Below are 7,631 nucleotides of genomic sequence, written 5' to 3'. Positions count from 1 at the left end.
ACTATTTTCAAACTTATTGTAAAACCAAAATAAATGGAATGCAAAATAGTACAGCTAACAAGTAAGAGCTAAATTACAATTTGAGGATTAAGTGATAGGAACAGAAGTGTGTTCTCTATATCTGTTTTAGATTCCTCCTTCAAGTTTGTCACAGAATTCTTCATTCAGCTTTAAAGCAAGGAAAAGAATATGAAGTGGACCTTGTTTCTACATTTTATACCACCAAATTAAATGCTGAAGTCTTTATCTATTTCTCTCAAAACAAAACTTAGAGCTTCAGCAAAGCATATTCTGAAGTCCATCCTTTGTATAGAGAATGATGTAGAAAGAATCATAGTAATATGTGTATACCACCAATTGGTTCAAGTAAGAAGAAAAGGCAAGGAGGACAGGGAAAAAAAGGGAACTAGGACTTTCTAAATTACTCTTGCCTAAGCACAAGTACCAGGACTGGAAACCCATTTGGGCTAAAGATGCCATCAGCCAAGCAAAACTACATGAAGCAACCTTAAATGAAAGTGCCATAAGGACCTCCTATATAGTTTTCATTCTCACATGGGAGGGGGCCATTCCCATTTCCCAACTCTTTTAGTCTTGTAGCCAAAGGACAAGAAAAAAGTCAGATGAATCAATCTGGATTCCACCCCAAAGTCAATACTTACAGACTCAACGTGTTACACTTGCAAATGTTCATTTGTTATAGATTATAAACTATACATCTAAAATAACCTCTTTCAAAGCAAGATTCTTTTCTTCTACTTCTTTGTACCTTTCCCCCACCATAACTCCCACCCTATCCCAAGTCCCTGAAACAAAGATATGTAATACACTGTTCTCGTTTGCTAATGCTGCTGGAATGCAATATACCAGAAATGGGTTGACTTTTACATTGGGGATTTATTGACTTAGAATTTACAGTTCTTAGGTTATGAAAATGTCCAACTCAAGGCATCAACAGGATGATACCTGGATTCTGAAGACAGTTTTCTGGTATCTGAGACACCTCTGTCACATAGGAAGGCATACAGCCAGTGTCTGCTGGTCTTGTGCTCCTGGGTTTCATTGCTCTCAGCTTCTTTTTCCAGTGACTTCCTCTCTAAGCTTCTGTAGGTCCTGCTCCAGGGCTTTTCTCTATGAACTTCTTTTAATTACATTTTAGCTTCTCTGGGACATTTCTGACCTTTCTGTACTGTTTCTGTGTGTCCTACATCCTCTTATAAGGGATTCATTAAGGGGATTAAGACTCACCTTGAAGGGAATGGGTTATATCACAATTGAAATACCCTAATCAAAATGTCCCATCAACCACAGGTCTGCACAAATGGAAATGGATTCAAAGAACATGGTCTTTTCTAGAGCAAACACCACCACAGGGTCAATAATATTAGCCATTAATATTAATATTTCCTCTGGTGATTTATTTCTCCTTCTACTCTTCCTCATTATGCATATATAAACCTTTTGTTATTGCCCCACCTTTCTCTGATATTCTGTTCCATCTTTAATTCTTTTTTTTTACTCATTGTTCCTCAGTTTGGGAAGTTCCTATTGACATATCTTCAAACTCACTGATATTTTCCTTGGCCGTGTTCAATCATCTGATGATCTCACCAAAGGTATTCTTTATTTCTCTTACAGTGTTGATATCTTGCATTTCCTCTTGATTCCTTCTAATGATCTCCATCTCTATTGACATTACCCACTCTGTGTTTTTTTTGACCTTTTATTAAAGTAATGCTTATAAAATAATACTTCCCATTTTGACCAGTTTCAAGTATACAGTTCACTGGTATTATCTACATTAACTATTGTGCTACCATCATGCTAATTCGATCCTTTTTTATTACTTCACACACCAATTAAGCAATAACTCCCCAATTCCTTCACAACCTGGCCCCTTGTAACCTGTAATCTACTTTCTACCTCTGGGAATTTATTTGTTCTAGTTATTTCATATGTTTGAATATATTATAATTTGACTTTTTGTATCTGGTTTATCTCACTCAAGTTCATCCATACAGCATTATAGCATGTATCAGATGCTATAATTCTTGTAGCAGTGGGGAAAGAAGACATTCTTGTCTTGTCCTTGACCTGTGGCTGGAGGTTTTCAATCTTTCAATAGTAAAAATAAAATGATAGCTGTGAATATTTTGTATATGCCTCATATCATATTGATGAAGATCCCATCCATCCTTTTTACCAAATGACTTCATTAAGGAACTGTTTGATTTTGTCAAATTCCTACAAAAATTCATATAATACACTGTTTCTTCACATATTAGCATTGTGTATTACATTGATTTTTTCTTATGTGAACCGCCATTGCATTCCTGGAACAACTCTTAGTAGTGGCTCATGGTGGGTAATCATTTTAATATGCTATAATATTCAATTTGCTAGAATTTAGTGATTTTGCATCTGTATTCATAAGAGAAATCGGAACTTTTCTGTGCCACTCCTTAGGCTCAAGTAAATCCAAAGCTTTCACTAATGGGCAGCAACAATCAGGCACCAGGGACCCTCACCTGAATGTGGACAGGCCACCAGTGTGGGCCATGCAAACCATCAGGCAGAATTAAGGGATGGGTAGGGGCCCAGGATAAACAAACTTCCTTGGGGCTCTTAGAAATATCTTACTTGTTTTTCTCTGTTTCCTATTTTCATAAAATAACATTAGTTATTTGTTGAGTCATTGTCTAGCCTTGATTGTCCTGCAGAGTTTGGTAAAAGTTAATTCTGTCAAATTCTACCTATTTTTCATTTTATCTCAGGGACTTTGTGCCAGATGTGTCTAATTCCACAATCTTGCTCACGTCACCTCCTACCCAACTGTTTTGGTGTGTTGTCCATATTTTCCTTCAGAGCTATTAGCATATCAATATCAGTTATTTTAAATTATTCCTCTGATAATTCCAATATCTCTGCCAAATTTGAATCTGGTTCTGATGTTGTGCATGTTCAGATTTTTTTTTGCCTTTTAGCCTGTCATGTGTTTTATTGTTGAAGGGCAGACATGATGCATTAGGTAATGGAAACTGAGGTAAATGACTTTTAGCATGAGGTATTATGATCATCTGGTTGGGACTTAGGCTGTATTTATTGCTTCCTGTTTTTGTGAGTTTAAGCAGTTAAATTTCTTCTGTTCTTGTTTTTCTCTCCTCTGTTGTCCTTGGTTTTCTTGAGGGATTCCTTCTTAATTTGGTCTGAGCCTTTCAGTTCTTAACAGTTGTAATGCATTCTTATATACAATAACCCTATTAATGTGTCAATAAGATGTGGAGAGAGATATATGTTCTGTAATCCCATAAGGTTTCAGTCTTTTAGCAAGCATGTGTCTTTGGGCTGTGACTTTCATGAATGTTTTTTCACCCACTAAGTGATGCAGGAGGAACAGACACACCTGGAGTTGGGTGCCTGTCTTCCTCCAGGTAAGTTAAGCTCTGATAAACATAGGTTGGCTAGACTCTGGTAAAATAGCATCACTTAAGGGCAGGAGTTTCTTCAGAAGGAAAGTATGCCTTGGGAATATTTGAAATGACTATTTTTCCTTTCCTATTGGTGAGGCACAAAGGGAGTTTTCAGTGGAAACTTGGGGCTTCTAGAAGCAAAATCAAGAAGGTAAGGGGATGCACCTAAGGCTGGGCCTCTCAGTTTTTTTCTTTCTCAAGTTAGTCCACCTTCAATCTTCAGCAGTCACATCAAATATTTAAACTGTAATTCAAGGAAAAATTAATCTATCCCCTTTGAGTACTCCTATCTGGAGCTGGCTCAAGGGGAGTTTCTGTATCTAATGAACAAAACTTGGAACCAAAGTAAATACAGAAAAATAAATAAGGTAGAAGCATGGATGCCTTGAAAGGAAAATCTTTCCATTATGTGCCTTACTCACTAGGTGTAACTTTGAGGAGCAATAACATATGGAAAGTCATTCCTCATACACAGAGAGTAAAAGTAGAGGTAGAAGCTGAGCCCAGTACCCTGCATTCTAGGAATCCTCACATATGAACTAGTTTTTTTTAGCTTGTTGGAGTATCTACATCTGTAGTCAGTTGAAGGTTCTTCATAAGCTACAATTTTATTTGTCTTTACTGATCTTTATGTACTCTCTATATACACATCATGTAGTTTCAGTATATTTTGAGAAATTTCAGGATAGATGTAATAAATATATGCAATTGGGATGGGGAAAAAAAAGACTTTAATGATGGAATAAAATTCTATGGTCTTGGGCCAAACAGTGAAAGACACATTTAGGGGCCTGGGTAAAAGGATACATGGAGCAAGTGAATTGGGCACAGAGAAGTCCTTCCATGGATTACTGAAGGGGAATTAACTTCATAATAAGTACAGAGGAATTACCATGAAAAATGTGAAAATATATGAAGCCATCAAATCCTGAAGACATTAACTCTATAACAATTGAAAATCAAGTTACACAATGATTAAAAACAATACATGTATATCAGTGAATGTTTAATATGGATATATTTGAACATATTCATAGCCATATAGATGGCATGGTTAATCTAATTCTGTATAGAGAGGGCTAGCTAATTATTTATTTAGAAACATTCTAAAGTACTGTCTTGTTTTGCTAAAGCAGCCAGAATGAAACATACCAGAAATGTCTGGGCTTTCACTATAGGGATTAACTAGTTACAAATTTACAGATTTAAGACCATGAAAATGTCCATCAAGAGAAAGATACCTTCACTGAAGAAAGGCTGTTGGTGTCCAGGGATCCTCTATCATATGAGAAGGCACATGGCCAGCATCTGTTTTTCATTCATTCCAGGGATTCATTGCTTTCAGCTTCTGGTTTCAGTAGCTTCTCTCTGAGCTCCTCTGGATCTTTCTTACTTATTTGGGCATTTTTCTCTGTCTAAGCTCTGTCAGCTTTTCTATTTTTTTATCCTCTGATACAGGACTCAACAAAGGATTAAGACCCACCTTGAATAAGCTGGGTCATTTCTCAATTTAAACAATATAATCATAAGGTCCCACCCACAATCAGTCTGCACCCATAAGAATGGACTAAAAGAACATGACCTTTATTAGGGCACACAACAGCTTCAAACCAGCACAGGTATATCAGCAAAAAACAAGTCAATTTCTTCTCTAGTTCTTGACCATAAAGGAATGGACTAACCCCCAGCATTCTTTTCAGTTTGACTCAATGCAAGAAATGAACTTTATTAATGAACCAATTTTTCTCAGTTTCTTCATTGCCTCTTTAATGTCTTTGTTCCTCAAACTGTAGATGACAGGATTCAGCACGGTAATTATGATAGTATAAAATATAGACACTATCATGTCATGGTCCAAAGCATAGCTTGAACTTGGCCTCACATACATGAAGAGGAGTGTCCCATAATAAACTGATACTCCAGTCAGGTGAGATCCACAGGTGGAAAAGACTTTTTGCCTCCCTTCAGTGGAACACATTCTCAGAATGGCCAATAGTATAAAACTGTATGAGATCAGGACTATTGATATAGTAATTAGCTCAATTAACCCAACAAAGTAGAAAAGTAGAAGCTGGTTGATGTGAGTGTCAGAACAAGAAATAGCAAGGAGTGGAGGGATGTCACAAAGACATGTCTAATTTCATTGGATGCACAGAAGGATAAGCTAAAAGTGGCCACTGTGTGTATACTAGCATGCAAGATCCCATCAACATAGAAAGCAATGATGAGTGACACATAGACAGGAGGTGACATTTTAACTGAATAGGAAAGTGGGTTGTAGATTGCCAGGTAGTGACCATAAGCCATTGCAGCCAAGAGAAAACATTCTGTGGTTCCAAAAGTAAAAGCCAGAAACATTTGTGTTGCACATCCAAAAAATGAAATGGTTTTATTCTCTGCCAGTAAATTTACAAACATTTTGGGAGTTATAACTGAATAATAGCAGGCATCCATGAATGACAACACACTCAGAAAATAGCACATGGGGTTGTGGAGCCGGGAATCCCCAATAACCAATAAAACCAGTCCCAAATTTCCTATCAAAGTAAAAAGATAGATTGATAGAAATAGGAAAAACAGGAAGACATTTAGCTCAATATCATCTGTGAAGCCCCTCAATATAAACATGGTGATAGCTGTCAAATTTTTCAACTTAATATTGCATAACTCCGAATGTGATGATAACTCTGACATTGTGGTTTATATAGGGCTGTGAGGCAATATCTGGTGAAATAGGGTTCAACCAATTATATCTCCATGTCTCTTTCTTAGAAGGGCATATGATAAGCTAGGCAGTGAAAGAACAGCCATTGATGAAGGAATGGAGCCCAAATGGATGCATTCCTCTGCATAAATAAAAGAAAGACATGGTTTCATTAATATTTTTGCAAATTTGTCATATGAAAAAAATTTAAAAACTGACTTTAAGTGGGTTATTTTCTGTTAAATTTTCTACTACCTTTACTTATATCACATCTTAAAAGTCAATAAAACAAGTAATATCTGGATTTTTACATGCAAAAATGTTGCAGTGGAGGGTAACACGAGTATCAGTCCAAAAGTTGCTCCAACATACATGAAAATCTTTTCTTTGATGATCATGATTATAAAAGTGGAGAAGCCATATTTAATTCACATAATTGTGCTGAATTTAAAAAAGGAAAACAGGCTGAAATTTATCTAATTTTAAAATGTTCCCAGATGGCTAAAACTGGGACAAATTAGATTTATCTTTCAATTTATCTTACAGGACAGCTTTTTTACACCAAAATATTTTATCCACTCTTTCTTGGCAATGATCCTTTTGTTTTAGTTCCTTTGGAATTGTTGTGAATAAAACAGCAGAAATTATTCTGGAAGTTTATGTACCTAGTATGTCATCAAAAACAGTGAAATCTTTTTTTTTCAGTTTTTTTTCTTCAAAAACCTGACATTAAGTTGTCCATTTTTAGCCTCTTCAAGTTATTGTACCATTGTAATTGCTTTTCAAATGTTAACAATAACTGTGAAAGATATCTCTCTGTGCATTTGCTCATTATTTCTGCAAAGTCTTTGGCTGGGTTTTCCAGACATAATTCTATCAAAGAGAAATGATAGCCTTATATTTAATATGTTATCATTGCTTATGAAGCTTCTAAAATAATATAAAATTATCAGTAATAAATTGATTGTATAAATCTACAGTTATTGTTCTACTACAGTGCAATATTTCAATTCTGATATTTTCCCTACACCATCAGAGTGTTTCATTAGAGGATTATGAGGAAAGAAAAGTGCATGACCAAAAAAAAATGGTTTAAAAACAAAAAGCAGAAAAAATAGCAAAACATGAAAGAGGTACCTGCATTTGGGTGAATGTATCAGTGACTGAAGCACAATACTGTACCCACCATAGTTAGGCATGAGATTTCGGCGTGGTGATATCTGTTTTTCCTTCAGAATGATGTAGACTAAGGTTTTTAATACGTTCTTAAGAAATTGGCAAGTTTTCTGGGGTGTAAAGGAATGAAATATCTTTTGTGCTTTGGGCTGGGCTGCATTCCATGACTTACAAATTATTTATACTCACAACAGGAAATACAATAGAGTTTTGTCATATTTAGAGTCTACACTAAGAAGAGAATAAGGAAATCAGCTTAAAACTACAATTGGAAAGAGACA

At 35.7% G+C, this 7,631-nt stretch overlaps 1 pseudogene; it reads right to left on the bottom strand.

Annotated features, from left to right (window-relative positions):
- Positions 1-5,166: 5,166 nt before the first annotated feature.
- Positions 5,167-6,164, bottom strand: LOC143672838 (olfactory receptor 5T17-like; annotated as a pseudogene).
- Positions 6,165-7,631: the final 1,467 nt, after the last annotated feature.

Source organism: Tamandua tetradactyla, assembly GCF_023851605.1.
Source record: "Tamandua tetradactyla isolate mTamTet1 chromosome 18 unlocalized genomic scaffold, mTamTet1.pri SUPER_18_unloc_1, whole genome shotgun sequence".
In the NCBI taxonomy this organism is placed as follows: Eukaryota; Metazoa; Chordata; class Mammalia; order Pilosa; family Myrmecophagidae; genus Tamandua; species Tamandua tetradactyla.
Note: the sequence above shows the minus strand (reverse complement) of the source record. Positions and strands in the feature narration are given on the sequence as shown.